General features: G+C 45.2%; 1 protein-coding gene across 2 annotated transcripts in view; it reads right to left on the reverse strand.

Moving 5' to 3' along the window:
• Positions 1-17,361, reverse strand: part of LOC122556131 (nucleotidyltransferase MB21D2) — a 75,748-nt gene that overhangs the window by 44,764 nt on the left and 13,623 nt on the right. The window lies entirely within an intron of this gene.

Consider the following 17,361-nt stretch of genomic DNA (forward strand, 5'->3'; position numbering starts at 1 on the left):
TAACTAATACCCACCTGCATTCTACATTGAAAGTCAAATTCCAAACAAAAACACAGAAACTGTTCATTGTAACGCAATGGGCTGAACAGTCTCTTTCTGAGCGGTGACAATTCTGTATAATATGGGAGGGAGTAAAGGTGTAAAAAGATATGTTGATGACAGGAGATGAAATTAGATATGGAGAACAAAGACAATGCGCAGCTATGGGTTGCTTCTGAAGCAAATCTGTGTAATTTATAATAATTGAGATAGTTGGATGGCTATTCATGCATATCTGCAGGAAACTCTAATCGATTAACCTGATTAAACTCATTGGGGAATTGTCCTGAAAGGTTCAGACCATCAACTACGGCAGTGTTAGTCGAAATCTTGATTCAGAAAGTCAGGCATTCACATTATCATTTGCAAGACTGTGACACATGATCCAGGCTGACATTCTCTGTACCATTCTGAAATACTGGAATCTTGGAACTGTCATCTTTCAACTACATTAAAACTGGCAGCCATCTATTATAGATGGTGGCGTGTGATCCAACAGACTCCTATCTCTTGAATAAAGATCAGAACACCGATACCATAGTCACTAAAATATTGCTGTTCCTGGGAACACATTATGTTCAAATTGACTGTCATGTTTGTGACACGAAAACATGCGTACACTTCAGAAAGTACTTGCGATTGTAAATTGCTTTGGTAAGTCCAGTGGTCATGAACAGTACGGTGTACAATTTAAATAACTTCTTGTCTTTATTTCCGCAGGTGTTCCACAGTTGGATTTCAAATGAAAAGTTTTTGTAGTCGATAGTGGTAATCGTTAAAGCATTGGATGGATTTTATCCCCTCACTTGCAGGACATAGACATTGCTGGTAAGACACAATGAGATTCATCTGAAATCAGACTTTGTAAAATGATCTTGGTATCATTAAGACAGAATATCAAGTCTAGAATGAGTGTATTTATGTATGTATATACATACACGAGAGCAGGGGGGGGGGGCGAGGGAGGAGGGGGGCGAGGGAGGAGGGGGGCGAGGGAGGAGGGGGGGCGAGGGAGGAGGGGGGCGAGGGAGGAGGGGGGCGAGGGAGGAGGGGGGGGCGAGGGAGGAGGGGGGGCGAGGGAGGAGGGGGGGCGAGGGAGGAGGGGGGGCGAGGGAGGAGGGGGGGCGAGGGAGGAGGGGGGGCGAGGGAGGAGGGGGGGCGAGGGAGGAGGGGGGCGAGGGAGGAGGGGGCGAGGGAGGAGGGGGCGAGGGAGGGGGTGAGGGGGGGGGCAAGGAGGGGCGGGGGGGGGGCAAGGGGGGTGGAGGGGGAGGGGGGGGTGAGGGCGAGGGGCGGGCGAGGGGGGGCAAGAGGGGGTGGGGAGAGAGGGCGAGAGAGGTAGACAGAGAGAGAGAGGTAGAGAGAGAGTGGGAGGGAGAGAGAGAGTGGGAGGGAGAGAGAGAGAGCGCGAGAGTGGGAGGGAGAGAGATGGAGTGTGAGAGAGAGGGAGAGAGAGAGCGCGAGAGGTGACAAAAGAGTTTTACAGAGTGATAATAGAAGCAGCCTCAGGGACAATATGTGAAGAAACACTCAGCACAAGATACTGGCATCCCAATGTGCAGGTAAACTGCAGAAAGTCTGGGACCTCAACGCATCATCTGTAAGAGGTCACCTGTTAAGGAATGAGTTCAAGAGGATTCCACCCCCACCATCCCCGACCCCCGAAGGTAGTGACTCTGTGGAATTCTTTAACGCAGGGGGCTGATGAGACCAAATCATTAAGTATTTTTAAAAGGCTGAGACAGATTTATAATCAGTAAGAGAATCAAGGGTTATAGAGAAAAGGGAAGACAGTAGAGTGGAGGGTTATCAGATCAGCCACGATTCCGCTGAATGGCAAAGCAGACTTGATAGAGTCAACATATTACTTCTGCTCCTACATCTTGTGTGTTTAGGAAACCCATATTAAGCAATAATGAGCAAATTAGCAAGTCCAGGAGAGACATTAACTTCAGGAAATAGCATCTAGTGAATGTGCAGTAATTAGATGAAATGTAACCAATTATAACCATTCCAGCAAAGCAAGAAGCTATAGCATGGAGATAGTGCAGAGGCGCCTCTTCACTCAGGTTAGAGTGTCTGTAAGAGATTGATTCCTTTCATCCCAACAATCTTTATTTCTGATGCTTCTAATGATATTGTGATTTCTCTTTTATGTAATAACCTTTTGCTTTCTTTGATTACAAATACATTGGTAGCCTCTTGTGAATATGTTCAGTGGCTAACCTCCACACTAAACTAAAAGGAAAATAAAGCTTATGGTCAAGCAAGCCAGGTTTCAATGAGCTCAGACCTTTCTGCCTTATTACCAGCTGAGATCTAAGACAACATTTCAGGCAAGATGTGAATAATGGCAGAAATGCTCAAGAGGCGCAAATGACAGAAACCAGAGACCACCTGCAGTTTGGGAGCAGGCTATTCGGCCCATCAAGTCCACTCCTCCCCTCGAGACCCACCTCCCTCTCTATCCCTGTAACATGCCTTATACACCTAGCCTGCACATCTTTGGACTGTGGGAGGAAACCCACACAGACACGGAGACTGTCTGTGTGGCGTTTGCACAATATCCCAAAGGTGGAATTGAACCCACATCCCTGGCGCTTTAAGGCAACAGTGCTAACCACTGAGTGACCGTGGCATCTCAAGTCAAGTCTCATATTACTACAATGAACACTCTTTTTGGGCAGTCATCTAAAAGATACTATTTTAAACCAAAGGAAGCATGTAAAAAGATAGCTACAAATTTTTTTTTTAAAAAAAGAGTAGTTGGGAATAGTGGAGCTCGATATCCAGAGCATAACCCCAGGGAGTCATGACACTATGGGAATAATGGACACTTTTCTGGCAAGAGGGCAAACTCAAATTTGTTTGACTCAAGAATCTGACAGAGTTTGCACAAAAAGGTCAGAGAACTCTGCCTGCAAGTGTGGTTGACATAAAGTCCAAATATTATGGACATGCCAGGAGCACTTGACAATAGTGAAATATTTATTGGTGAATGACCATACAATGGTTCTATCACTGTCAATACACACGAAGTGCAGAGCAAGAGCTCAGCAATCGGCATGGTGATCAGGCGTTTCCCAAAGAGATATTGGATTACATTTTGTTATCCCAAACATGTGCCATACACAGCCAAATGCCAACAGAGCCAATGATCATAGAATCCCTACAGTGCGGAAACAGGCCATTTGGCCCAACAAGTCCACACCACCATCTGAAGAGTAACCCACCCAGACCCATTCCCTGACCCTATTACTCTACATTTATCATCCCAGACAAATACACCTAACCTAAAAATCACACAACACCAGGTTATAATCCAACAGGTTTAATTGGAAGCACACTAGCTTTCGGGACTAAAGTGGGAGGTGTCCCCATGCATAATGGTGGTATCTATGTCCACACTCTGACACGTCTTGCAGCACCTGCCGTGACAGGGTTGTATGGAGTTGTAGTTGTGTGGAGTTGGACAGGGTTGTAGGTGCTGCAAGACGTGTCAGAGTGTCGACATAGATACCACCATTACGCGTGGGGACACCTCTCACCTTGTACATGGCAGGTCCCCAGCTGGGGAACACTTCAGTGGTCCAGGACATTTGACCTCGGACTTTGGGTGACCATCCTCCAAGGTGGACTTCGGGACAGGCAGCAGCGAAAAGTGGCCGAGCAGAGGCTGATAGGGCCTCAAGCAGGACCTTGGGTTCATGTCACATTACAGGTGACCACCATTGAACTATACACACGCGCACACACACACACACACACACACACACAGAGACACTCCTACACACACATACACATGGACACACATATACACAGATGCGTACACAGACACACACACTCCCAAACGCACCCCCTCACAGATTTAAGACACTCTACACTCACTACACACACACACACACAACCCCCAGCCCAGACAGACACATACACACACACACACAGACAAAGACCGACATGCACACATATTTTGTGAGGTGAATTTGTACTTGCAGGGTTACATTGTACTTTGCTCAAAAACTGCCTGAATTCATGTAAAATTCTATTATCTCACTTTTTAGATTAGAATCAATCTAAACATAATGGCATAGACAGAGAACACAGGGGGCTAACACCTTCAACATATGGTAAAAACAATGACTGCAGATGCTGGAAACCAGATTCTGGATCAATGATGCTGGAAGAGCACAGCAGTTCAGGCAGCATCGAGGAGCTTCAGCAAAATCGACGTTTCGGGCAAAAGCCCTTCATCAGGAATAAAGGCAGAGACCCTGATGCGTGGAGAGATTGGCTAGGGGAGGGTGGGGGTGGGGAGAGAGTAGCATAGAGTACAATGGGTGAGTGGGGGAGGAGATGAAGGTGATAGGTCAGGGAGGAGAGGGTGGAGTGGATAGGTGGAAAAGGAGCTGGGCAGGTCGGACAAGTCCAGACAAGTCAAGGGGACTGGAAGTTTGAAACAAGGATGGAGGTGGGGGAAGGGGAAATGAGGAAGCTGTTGAAGTCCACATTGATGCCCTGGGGTTGAAGTGTTCCGAGGCAGAAGATGAGGCGTTCTTCCTCCAGGCGTCTGGCAGTGAGGGAGCGGCGGTGAAGGAGGCCCAGGACCTCCATGTCCTCGGCAGAGTGGGAGGGGGAGTTGAAATGTTGGGCCACAGGGCGGTTTGGTTGATTGGTGCGGGTGTCTCGGAGATGTTCCCTAAAGTGCTCTGCTAGGAGGCGCCCAGTCTCCCCAATGTAGAGGAGACCGCATCGGGTGCAACGGATACAATAAATGATATTAGTGGATGTGCAGGTAAAATTTTGATGGATGTGGAAGGCTCCTTTAGGGCCTTGGATAGAGGTGAGGGAGGAGGTGTGGGCACAGGTTTTACAGTTCCTGTGGTGGCAGGGGAAAGTGCCAGGATGGGAGGGTGGGTCGTAGGGGGGCGTGGACCTGACCAGGTAGTCACGGAGGGAACAATCTTTGCGGAAGGCGGAAAGGGGTGGGGAGGGAAATATATCCCCGGTGGTGGGGTCTTTTTGGAGGTGGCAGAAGTGTCAGCGGATGATTTGGTTTATGCGGAGGTTGGTAGGGTGGAAGGTGAGCACCAGGGGCATTCTGTCCTTGTTACGGTTGGAGGGGTGGGGTCTGAGGGTGGAGGTGCGGGATGTGGACGAGATGCGTTGGAGGGCATCTTTAACCACATGGGCAGGGAAATTGTGGTCTCTAAAGAAGGAGGCCATATGGTGTGTTCTGTGGTGGAACTGGTCCTCCTGGGAGCAGATACGGCGGAGGCAGAGGAATTGGGAATACGGGATGGCATTTTTGCAAGAGATAGGGTGGGAAGAGGTGTAATCCAGGTAGCTGTGGGAGTCGGTGGGTTTGTAAAAAATGTCAGTGTCAAGTCGGTCGTCATTAATGGAGATGGAGAGGTCCAGGAAGGGGAGGGAGGTGTCAGAGATGGTCCAGGTAAATTTAAGGTCAGGGTGGAATGTGTTGGTGAAGTTGGTGAATTGCTCAACCTCCTCGCGGGAGCACGAGGTGGCGCCAATGCAGTCATCAATGTAGCGGAGGAAGAGTTGGGGAGTGGTGCCGGTGTAATTACGGAAGATCAACTGTTCTACGTAGCCAACAAAGAGACAGGCATAGCTGGGGCCCATACGTGTGCCCATGGCTACCCCTTTGGTCTGGAGGAAGTGGGAGGAATCAAAGGAGAAATTGTTAAGGGTGAGGACCAGTTCGGCCAAACGAACGAGAGTGTCGGTGGAAGGGTACTGTTGGGGACGTCGGGAGAGGAAACACTGGAGGGCTTGGATGCCCTGCTCATGGTGGATGGAGGTGTAGAGGGATTGGATATCCATGGTGAAGATGAGGCGTTGGTGCCAGGGAAACGGAAGTCTTGGAGGAGGTGGAGGACGTGGGTGGTGTCTCGAACGTATGTGGGGAGTTCCTGGACTAGGGGGGATAGGATAGTGTCGAGGTAGGTAGAGAAGTTCAGTGGGGCAGGAGTATGCTGAGACAATGGGTCAGCCAGGGTGTTCAGGCTTGTGGATCTTGGGAAGGAGGTAGAACCGGGCAGTGCGGGGTTCCCGGACTATGAGGTTGGAAGCTGTGGGTGGGAGATCTCCTGAGGTGATGAGGTTCTGTATGGTCTGGGAGATGATGGTTTGGTGATGGGGGGTGGGGTCATGGTCGAGTGGGCAGTAGGAAGAGGTGTCCTCGAGTTGGCGTTTGGCTTCAGCGGTGTAGAGGTCAGTGCGCCAGACTACCACTGCGCCCCCTTTATCCGCTGGCTTGATGGTGAGGTTGGGATTAGTGCAGAGGGATTGGAGGGCTGCGCGTTGTGAGGGTGAGAGGTTGGAGTGGGGGAGGGGGGTCGACAGGTTGAGGCGGTTAATGTCCCGGCGGCAGTTGGAAATGAAGAGTTCGAGGGCAGGTAATAGGCCAGCGCGGGGTGTCCAGGTGGATGCAGTGTGTTGGAGGTGGGCGAAGGGGTCCTTGAAAGGTGGGCGGGAGTCCTGATTGTGAAAGTAAGCTCGGAGGCGGAGGCGACGGAAGAAGTGTTCGATGTCACGGCGTGTATTAAATTCATTGATGTGTGGACGGAGGGGGATGAAGATGAGTCCTTTGCCGAGGACTGATCATTCATCCTCAGTGAGGGGGAGGTCCGGGGGATGGTGAAAACTCGGCAGGGCCTTCAACGTATTGTCTGGTTATCACCCATTGTTAACAGCTAACCTTAAAATGCAACTTTTTAAAAAAGTGAAACAATCATGGCATTCAAACAGATGAAAGACTTAACAGACAATCAATTTTTCAATGTATAATTTCAGTTACATCACACTGTAAATTTTTGCTATAAATTCTGTGTTAGGATTGAGCCCTCCACTATCACCTGATGAAGGAGCGTCGCTCCGAAAGCTAGTGTACTTCCAATTAAACCCGTTGGACTATAACCTGGTGTTGTGTGATTTTTAACTTTGTACACCCCAGTCCAACACCGGCATCTCCAAATCATACCTAACCTACACATCCCTGAACACAATGGGCAATTTAGCACGACCATATCACCTAACCTGTACATGTTTGGAAACCGGAGCAGCAGGAGGAAACCCACGCAGACACTGGGAGAATGTGCAAACTCCACATAGACGCAGTCACCAGAGGGTGGAATCGAACCCGGGTCCCCAGCACTGAGGGGCAGCAGTGCTAACCACTGAGCCACCATGCTGCCCAATGATGTCAATAATGTTTCCAGAAAGACCATGGGAAACCTTAGCACCAGATTATGTTTGATTTTAAAGGGAAGATGCTTTTAGTTCTAGTCAATTGTTATTCATAATGGATTGAAATGTTAAGACTTCATTCAACTGCAGCAGACTCAGTAATCAAAGCATGATAAAGGATCTTTGTGGTGCATGATTTCCTGGAGGAATTAGTATCAGACAATGGAACTTTTCTTTTCTTTATAACACAGAGGATTTTTTTTTATTAAACAAGGTTTTAGGAAGGTCACTTTGGAGGCCAGGTGACAAGTTCTCTATTCCATCTGCAATTAAAAAGGGAGGTAGCAAAGGTAGTCAAGACTGTGAAGTCACTGATTCATAAGAATCCAAACTGGGAATAATTTGTACTCAGTTACACAGCAGCACCATTGAATAGTGTATACACGCTGATGAAATTGCTAAAATTCTGGAGGAAGTTAAAACCAGATGAAAACAATTCAGACCAACCATAACCTCTTAAGACTTTAAAAGGAGGTGAAACAACTGAAGAAAGATCGCAAGTGTAACAGAGCAGAGGCGATAAACCTCCAGGCACAGAACAAATCTATCCAAAGCTTTAAGCTTGACAGAGGTTTCAATGGCACAATCCTTTTCTCAATTATTGATACCAAATGGGAAAGGATGCACACAGAGCTTCAGAAGATGGGCTCAATCTTTAGATTAGATTTGATTCCCTACAGTGTGGAAACAAGCCCTTCGGCCCAACTAGTCCACACCGACCTTCCAAAGAGTAACCCACCCAGGCCCATTCCCCATATTTACCCCGGCTAATGCATCTAACTCTATGGGCAATTTAGCATGCCCAATTCACCTGACCCGCACATCTTTGGACTGAGGTAGAAAACCAGAGTACCCGGAGAAAACCCACGCAGACACGGGGAGAATGTCTGTGTGGAGTTTGCACAGTCGCCCGAGGCTGGAATCAAACCCGGGTCCCTGGTGCTGTCAGGCAACAGTGCTAACCACTGAGCCACCGTGCCACCCCAGTGATGAACATTAAAATAGTTCTATTACAAAATAGATTTTAAGAGTAAGTTCACGCTACTGTTACTGAGATAGACTGCACTAGACATCTGGTTGGCTCCTCACAGGGATAGCACTGTATATCCTGAAGGGTGGAGCTTATTTCTGAGGTCAGTTAACCCTTTCAGATACTAAATGCCTTTATGCAATATCCCACACTTCCCAATTAGTGCTGACACACTCTTGGATAATCTCATGAAATATTTATATAAGAGGAGGTTATTCTAACTTCCATTGAACAATGCTAGCTCAAATGCTAAAATGTCATCACTCCATTATAGGTGCCCATGCTGCCAGATTCTTTGGCCTGGAGGTATGGAATTACTTTGGTTTTCTATCGTTAAATTCCTTAAAGGCTTTTGGTCACTTCTCCTAATACCTGCTCACATGGTTCCATGTCAAAACTGTGTTAATAATGCTCTTCTGTGCCACCCAAGTGATTGATGTTTAGACCACTAATCAGCAATTAACTCTGTGGGTTAGTTTATTTCAAACAGTAAAACACACATCAAGTTATGAAGGTAATTTTACAGCAAAGCAACTGGTTTCTGCATTTGTTAAGCTGTTTGTGTAGACCTACAGTAGGTTTAACACCATTATGTACACACAGCAATTGGGATCCTTAAAAGGCAAGTTCTCTTAAATGTAAGGCACACAAACAACATAATGAACCACTTTGGACCATTCTACTGCACATATTAGTCCAAGTTAAATTCTTGTTTCTTGAATGAGATTGGTTGGTGAGAGAAGACTTGCTGAATCTTTTTGACTAAAATTCTCTCAAGTATCGGAAGGATGTTGGGCGTACAAATGGAATAAGCTGCCAGAGGAAATGGTGGAGGCTAGTACAATTGCAAGATTTAAAAGGCATCTGGTGGGGTATATTCATAGGAAGGGTTTGGAGGGATATGGGCCGGGTGCTAGCAAGTGGGACTAGATTAGGTTAGAATATCTGGTCAGCATGGACGAGTTGGACTGAAGGGTCTGTTTCCATGCTGTACAACCTTATGACTCTATAAATCTAAAGCAAGTGGTAAAACCAACTACCAGTCAGAGATTTCTAATGGACAATGCATGCAGACTCTAAATTTACACACAGCAAGATTCCACAGAGAGAAAATGATATGCATTACTGGGTACAGTCTGTTTTTGGAGTGGAGGAACTGGCCATTGTGTCTTCAGGAGATGTTTAACATGAGGCACAGGGCTTAGACTAATCACCCACTTCTCAAGTGAAGGTTTACATCAGTAAATAAATCTTCCATCCTCAAAATTAATTCTGTTCATCTCAACAGGCAGCCACCGTTATTCGTTCATGGCTTATATTAATAAAGCCTTTATAGAGCCAGCCTATTGACAAACCAAAAGGAATTAAAATCTCCTTTTATCCCCGAGGTTACAGATTCCAGCAGAGTCTGCAGTCCAAAGTGGAACAATGCAGCCGTCCCTAATGTCTCCTCCCTCTCAGTTCCCCCCCCCCCAGAGGTCAGATTCCTGAAATGCCAATACCTCTTGACCAAACATCCACCCTTTGCTGAAAAGCAACCTTCAAAATGAAGCCTTTGTGTAGATTTTAAACCTACTCATGCGGCTAACTGGGAATGCTGCTTCACAACCATCGCATTAACAAATCACAGATCTCCTGGCTGTCTGTTACTGTTTGCCAATGAGCTCACTGTTACAGGTTCTATACTTTGCGTAACACTCAATCCCTCTTTTGCAGATTCTGCTTTGGAGATGCACCTTTCAGTTACTTTCAAAGGCCAAGACAGATTCAACTCTTTTTACACAGACTGTAAACCCACTAAATCATTTCCCTAACAACTCTGCAATTGTAACAGCTGTGTACATGCTGAATGAGACCCAGTTGCGCATATATTCAAAAAGATAATCATGTGGTAGACAAAAACATATGTGGGATGCTGGACTATGTTTTTGTGAACCCTTGCAAGGATGTCTGGCAATCCATGTATGCGTTTGTTATGGGAGAATGAAGGACATGCATACGATTTGTGGAGAGTGAAAATGAAAAGGCTGTTAAGTGCCTGGATAAGTGCATTCTGGTTATAATGTGCACAGTGAGTGGTAAGGTGAGTGTAAACGCAGTCTGGACTCAATTACCAACAGTCTTAGAGGTGTTGTAACATGTCTGAATAGATTGATTAAAAACAAAGTAATGTGGTCTTGTATCATAGTGATAGAATTACTACCTCTCAGCAAGTCTAGGTTCAAATCCCACCTGCTCTGGAGATGTGTCACAACAGGTTCCCTGTAAATGAAATTATAAAATTAGAAGTATGCTGTAGAAACTGCCCAATTTGTTTTTCATTTTCTGTTCCACCGTTATAAAATACTAAAACCAAAAACCACTACCCTCTTCACAGAGAAAACTGCACCCCTTCAAAGCGGGGAGAGGCAGTATGGACCTCTTTTGATTGATGGATTTTTTGCCGTCACGTGTATAAAGAAACAGTGGAAAAAAAAGTGTTGCTTTGCATGCTGTACAGGCAGATTGTATCATACAAAGTGTACCAGGGTAGCAGAACAGAGTGCAGAATACAGTGTTATAGCCGGAGAGAGAGAGAGAGAGAGAGAGAGATCAGAATTAACATTGGACAGGTCCATTCAATACTCTGCTAATAGCAGGGAAGAGGCTTTTTCCACCAATAACTACAGCAGGTAGTTATGCATGGGCTAGACAGACAAACACCACAATGTATCTGGGAACAGACCGGATTTACAAACAGGATTAAGACCTTCAACCTCTCTAGCTTGTTCCACTTTTCGAAGGCCAATCCGAGTCCTCATTCCAGCCTCCTGTTTTGGCTCCAGCTCAGTTATAACCTTGGCAACAGCAAAAATCTAATCAACTGCGGGATTTCAAACTAGCCATTGAGGCCTAGCATCAGCTGATTCTTTGCCAGAATGTTCTGACATCGTCATGCAAAAATAAAACAATAAAAGTGTCTGAACATCAGGCTTTGATTTTAAAGTTGTCTTATGAAAGCATTCTGTCTGCTTACTTCACCGATTCCTCTAAATATCTTAACCTTGATAATCAAACCACCCTCTCATCTTCTACTTTCTGGGAAGCAAGGCTAGTTTCAGTAACTCTTCGAGGAGAAAGTGAGGACTGCAGATGCTGGAGATCAGAGCTGAAAATGTGTTGCTGGAAAAGCGCAGCAGGTCAGGCAGCATCCAAGGAGCAGGAGAATCGATGTTTCAGGCATGAGCCCTTCTTCAGGAATGAGGAAAGAAGAAGGGCTCATGCCCAAAACGTCGATTCTCCTGCTCCTTGGATGCTGCCTGACCTGCTGCGCTTTTCCAGCAACACATTTTCAGCTCTAGTTTCAGTAACTTCCCATCATAATCTAAACTTTGAAATCCAGGTGTCATTATGGTGAATCCATTCCACACCAGTTCAAGATCATGGTGTAGAGGAGCCGGTGTTGCTCTGGGGTGGACAAAGTTAAAAATCACACAACACCAAGCTATAGTCCAACAGGTTTATTTGGAAGCACTAGCTTTCGGAGCGTTGATCCTTCATCAGGTGGTTATGGAGAATAAGACCATAAGACAGAATTTAAAGCAAGAGATTACAGTGCCATGCAACTGAAATGATATGTTGAACAATCCAGGTTTATTCCATGTCTTTCATCTTTTAGAATGGGTTGCAGATTTCAGTTCGTTAATATGTAAATCCCACAACTTCTTTTAAGTCACCTTAGAGATAACAGGGCTTTAACAAAAGGTGACATCTCAGCTCAGACAGTGCATTAAAAGGAGACAGACACAGGTTGCAACTGATAGGGTTGTCCAGTGCTTCGAGCTGTGGATGTGGTGTATATGGACTTCAGCAAGGCATTTGATAAGGTTCCCCATGGTAGGCTCATTTAAAAGATCAGGAGGAATGGGATACAGGGGAACTTAGCTGTCTGGATACAGAATTGGTTGGCCAACAGAAGACAGCGAGTGGTAGTAGAAGGAAAATATTCTGCCTGGAAGTCTGTGGTGAGTGGTGTTCCACAGGGCTCTGTCCTTGGGCCTCTACTGTTTGTAATTTTTATTACTGATTTGGATGAGGGGATTGAAGGATGGGTCAGCAAGTTTGCAGACGACACAAAGGTTGGAGGTGTCGTTGACAGTATAGAGGGCTGTTGTATGCTGCAGCAGGACATTGACAGGATGCAGAGATGGGCTGAGAGGTGGCAGATGGAGTTCAACCTGGATAAATGCGAGGTGATGCATTTTTGGAAGGTTGAAATTGAAATCTGAGTACAGGATTAAGGATAGGATTCTTGGCAGTGTGGAGGAACAGAGGGATCTTGGTGTGCAGGTACATAGATCCCTTAAAATGGCCACCTAAGTGGACAGGGTTGTTAAGAAAGCATATGGTGTTTTGGTTTTCATTAACAGGGGGATTGAGTTTAAGAGTCGTGAGATCTTGTTGCAGCTCTATAAAACTTTGGTTAGACTGCACTTGGAATACTGCATCCAGTTCTGGTCGCCCTATTATAGGAAAGATGTGGATGCTTTGGAGAGGGTTCAGAGGAGGTTTACCAGGATGCTGCCTGGACTGGAGGGCTTATCTTATGAAGAGAGGTTGACTGAGCTCAGACTTTTTTCATTGGAGAAAAGGAGGAGGAGAGGGGACCTAATTGAGGTATACAAGATAATGAGAGGCATAGATAGAGTCGATAGCCAGAGACTATTTCCCAGGGAAGAAATGACTAACGCGAGGAGTCATAGTTTTAAGCTGGCTGGAGGAAAGTATAGAGGGGATGTCAGAGGTGGGTTCTTTACACAGAGAGTTGAGAGAGCATGGAATGCGTTGCCAGCAGCAGTTGTGGAAGCAAGGTCATTGGGAACATTTAAGAGACTGCTGGACATGCACATGGTCACAGAAATTTGAGGGTGCATACATGAGGATCAATGGTCGGCACAACATCATGGGCTGAAGGGCCTGTTCTGTGCTGTACTGTTCTATGTTCTATGTTCCCAGGAGTCGAAAAACTATGCCATGTTCTTGGCAGCCTGCAACACATTATCGATGAGGATGAGCACCTCGCCAAGACCTTCCCTACGCCTCCACTTCTCACCTTTAAACAACCGCCAAACCTTAAACAGATCATTGGGCAGTTTGCTGTGAACAACCTTCAGCACAACATCGACCACAAACATTGTACAACCCTGTCATGACAACCACTGCAAGGCGTGTCAGTGTCAACACGGATACCACCATTACACATGGGGATACTACCCACATGTACGCGACAGGTACTCATGTGACTCAGCTTACGTTGTCTTTGTCATACACTGCAGGCAAGGAAAGCCAAAGTCTTGGTACATTGGCAAGATCAAGCAGATGCATGACAATGAATGAATGGACACCGCACAACAATCACCAGACAGTGGTGTTTCCTCACAGGCGGGGAACACTTCAGTGGTCTGTGACATTCAGTGTCAGACTTTCACGTGACCACCCTTCAAGGCAGACTTTGAGACAGGCACCAACGCAAAGTGGTCGAGCAGAGGCTGATAGCCAAATTCAGAACCTGTGAGGATGGCCTCAACCGGGACCTTGGGTTCATGTGACACTACAGGTGACCCCACTACACTATACACTCTTACACTCACGCAGACCTCCTCTCATACACACACACAAGCTTGTACTCCATCACAGCCGCACTTTACCAAGCTTTCACACACACAAACACACACTCTCATGTGCACTCACTCACACAGACATAAGTCTATGGGGTGAATTTGTATTTGCAGTATTATATTTTCAGATACGTTCTATTTTGTGCATTTTTTGACCAATCTGCAGGCAGTCAATACATGTAATATTTTGTAAATTCCCCTTTGGAAATAGAACCAGCCTGACTCAAGATTGGGATAGACAGACAGACGAACCTCACACCTTTAATGCATTGTCTGAGCTGAGGTGTCACCTTTTGTCATAAAACCTAAAGTTATCTCGTGAAGGTGACTTAAAAGTAGTTCTGGGATTTACATACTAATGAACTGACACCTGCAACCCATTCTCAAAGATGAATGCCTTAACACCAATCTAGGTTTGGTCAATATATCATTTCAGTTGCATGACACTAATTTTTTTAAACTATAAATTCTGCATCTTATGGTCTTATTCTCCACAACTACTTGATGAAGGAGCAGCGCTCCGAAAGCTAGTGCTTCCAAATATAGTCCGATAGGTTTAACCTGGTGTTGTGATTTTTAACTCCGTTCAAGATCAGTATCTCCTTTCTAAGTTACAGAGCACAGAACTATATACAATAAGTTAAATATAGTCTATCCAGGGCATTCCATTGCTGTCCCAATACATCTTCTACATATATCTCATCCTTCCAGTCACTGAGGTTAAAACCCCATTAGCCTTTCTGGTTATAACCAACTATGGATGACATCTCAGCCATTTCCAGCAGTTCCCAACATCACAGAAGTCATCTTCAGCCAGTTAGATTCACTCCACGTGATATCAACATACAGCCAGAGGCATTTAATACTGAAAACAGTGCGAAAAACTACCCGCACCCTGAGCCAAGTGACTTCAGTACTGCTGCACCATGGTCATCTTCTACCCAACAACAGGAAAATTGCCTAGGTATATAATGTTTATGAAAACAACAAAAAAAAAGGACGAATCCAACCTGGCCAATTACCACTCCATTAGTCTATTCTCAATCATCAGTAAGAGAGGAGACACTAGCTCAGGAATAACCTACTCACCGATGCTCAGTTTGCCAGAACCACTTAGTTTCTAAGCTCAATACAGCGGAGGTCCAAACAGACAAAAGATCTAAATTCTAAAGGCATGGGAAGAATGACTGCCCTTGACGTCAAGACCACATTCGACAGTGTGTGGCATCAAAGAGCCCAAGTAAAATTGCAGTCAATGGGAATCAGTGAGGTGGGTGATGGGAGCCATTCCTGGCACAAAGGAAGGTGGCCGTAATGGTTAAAGATCAATCACCTCAGCTCCAGGACATCTCTGCAGTTGTTCTTCAGGACAATGTCCGAAATGCTTCATCAATGATCTTCCCTCCATTATGAGTTCGGAAGATTGTGTTTGTTGATGATTGCACAACATTCAGCACCATTTGTGACTCCTCAGTTACAAAAGCAATCCAAGACCAAATGTAGCAAATCCTTGACACTGACAATGAGAAAGTGTATAAGGTATGAGCAGGTAGGGGAAAAGAGTTAAGTTTTGTGAAACAAAAGGTTCAGCTAGCATGACTCAGATCAGATAAGAACTTGCAGTAAACGATGACGTACTGGAGGCAAGGGCAGTGGGTTAACAAGGTGGAAAAGCATTCATTATGTACAGACATTTAACAAGATGAAAAAGCATTCAGTATGTAAAATCAATTAACAAAGTGAAAAGTATTCATTAAGTGAAGCCAGTTAAGTCTAAGAACATTGTGTAACACCAGATGGCTTAATCTTTACTATTGACACTCACCAATAGTAACGGTCACCCAAATAATATGTATGTTGCCTTAACTGGATGCTCCTCCCTGTAAGTGACTATATAATTCATTAAGACTCTGCTGTTCCAGAGAAGACAGAGAACTCAGGCGAACATTCTCTCTCCCCCTCCAGGGCCCAGAATAAAGATAAAGACAGTAAAACCATACTGTACCTCTAAGTGTTGTGCTTCGACTGGGGGGGGGGGGGGGATACGGGACGACATCAAGGCTTGAGCAGACAAGTGACAAGTACCATTCATAAACAGCACTATGGGTGTTTCTACACCCAGGGGACTGCATCAGTTCAAGAAGGCAGCTCACCACCACTTTCTCAAGGACATTTACAATGGTAAATAAAAAGCAAACGATACCCACAATGCATGAACAACAGAAAGGAAATGATATTTTAATCAACCTGTGTCCTAAATCTCTCTGCACCTCCAAATGTCTCTAAACTTAACATTATTAAAAATAAACTATCAATCTTTGGTCCATCATGGATGCACTCACATTTACTCGTATTTAGATCCATCTGCTGCAATTTCACCCACACCCCTAGTTTAATAATATCATGATTATTTTATATCCTTTCTACAAAATGACCTTAGTCACTGATCTGTCATCATTAGCAAACTTGATTATATGGCTTTCTATTGAGTTAACAAACAATGAATAGATCAGGTTAAAGTATAGATCCTTCTGTGTGTGGTGTCACTGCTCATTATTCTTACTGTATTTTACACTGAAGCAGTCCTCTAACAAAGTCGGTTACTTGCCTCAATTCTACGAGCTTTAACTTTAGCCAATATGTATGCTGTTCCTAATGAATAAGCACTTTCCTATTGAAGTACGTTTAAAATGTTACAATGTTGACAAGGCTCTCCTTAACCCTGTAAAAGGGCAAATAAAGCAAATCCTCCTTCAAAATTACAGCGCTGATTGGTTGAAGTTGCTAGCTTGGCGTATAATTCCATGGTGGGTACGGTTGGTTCAGAATGGAATGATGCAAGAGGGTGTAGAGACACAGGAAAGATTGGTGAGTTTTAGGAGAGGGCCTGAACATTCCACACCCCACCCAGTCTGTGCACACATTTCCAACATGGCCTGGTGCAATTGCTCAATAGCTGACTTCATCACTCTGTTGTGAGCTCGAGGAATGTGTTTGTGATCTGGTCTAATCCCCTTTCACATCACCAGGCCTGACATTCCTGTATCGTTGAATGGGGCAATCAGCAACTTATACCAGGGACTGGAAACAAAAGCCCATCGTTTCACTAGTAGAAAATCCACAACTTTCAGCACTACAATAAGATGCTTTGTATATAATAAACAGCATTTTTTCCTAGAGTCATTGTTGGCTTGTATTTAATCACACAGCCAGATCTAAAAGCAGTTAAACAAAAACATTTATTATTGAGGCCATAAACCTGAGAACAAGAGCCTGATTTGTGGTTTAAAAAAAATGCATTTCTATTGCCTCGGTCATAATCTCAGATCACAAAACGCATTCGGGTAAAAGTAATTTCTGAAGTGTGGTTAC

This window comes from Chiloscyllium plagiosum, unplaced genomic scaffold, assembly GCF_037043375.1.
Source record: "Chiloscyllium plagiosum isolate Xiang-an unplaced genomic scaffold, Cpla_swu_hap1 HiC_scaffold_13, whole genome shotgun sequence".
In the NCBI taxonomy this organism is placed as follows: Eukaryota; Metazoa; Chordata; class Chondrichthyes; order Orectolobiformes; family Hemiscylliidae; genus Chiloscyllium; species Chiloscyllium plagiosum.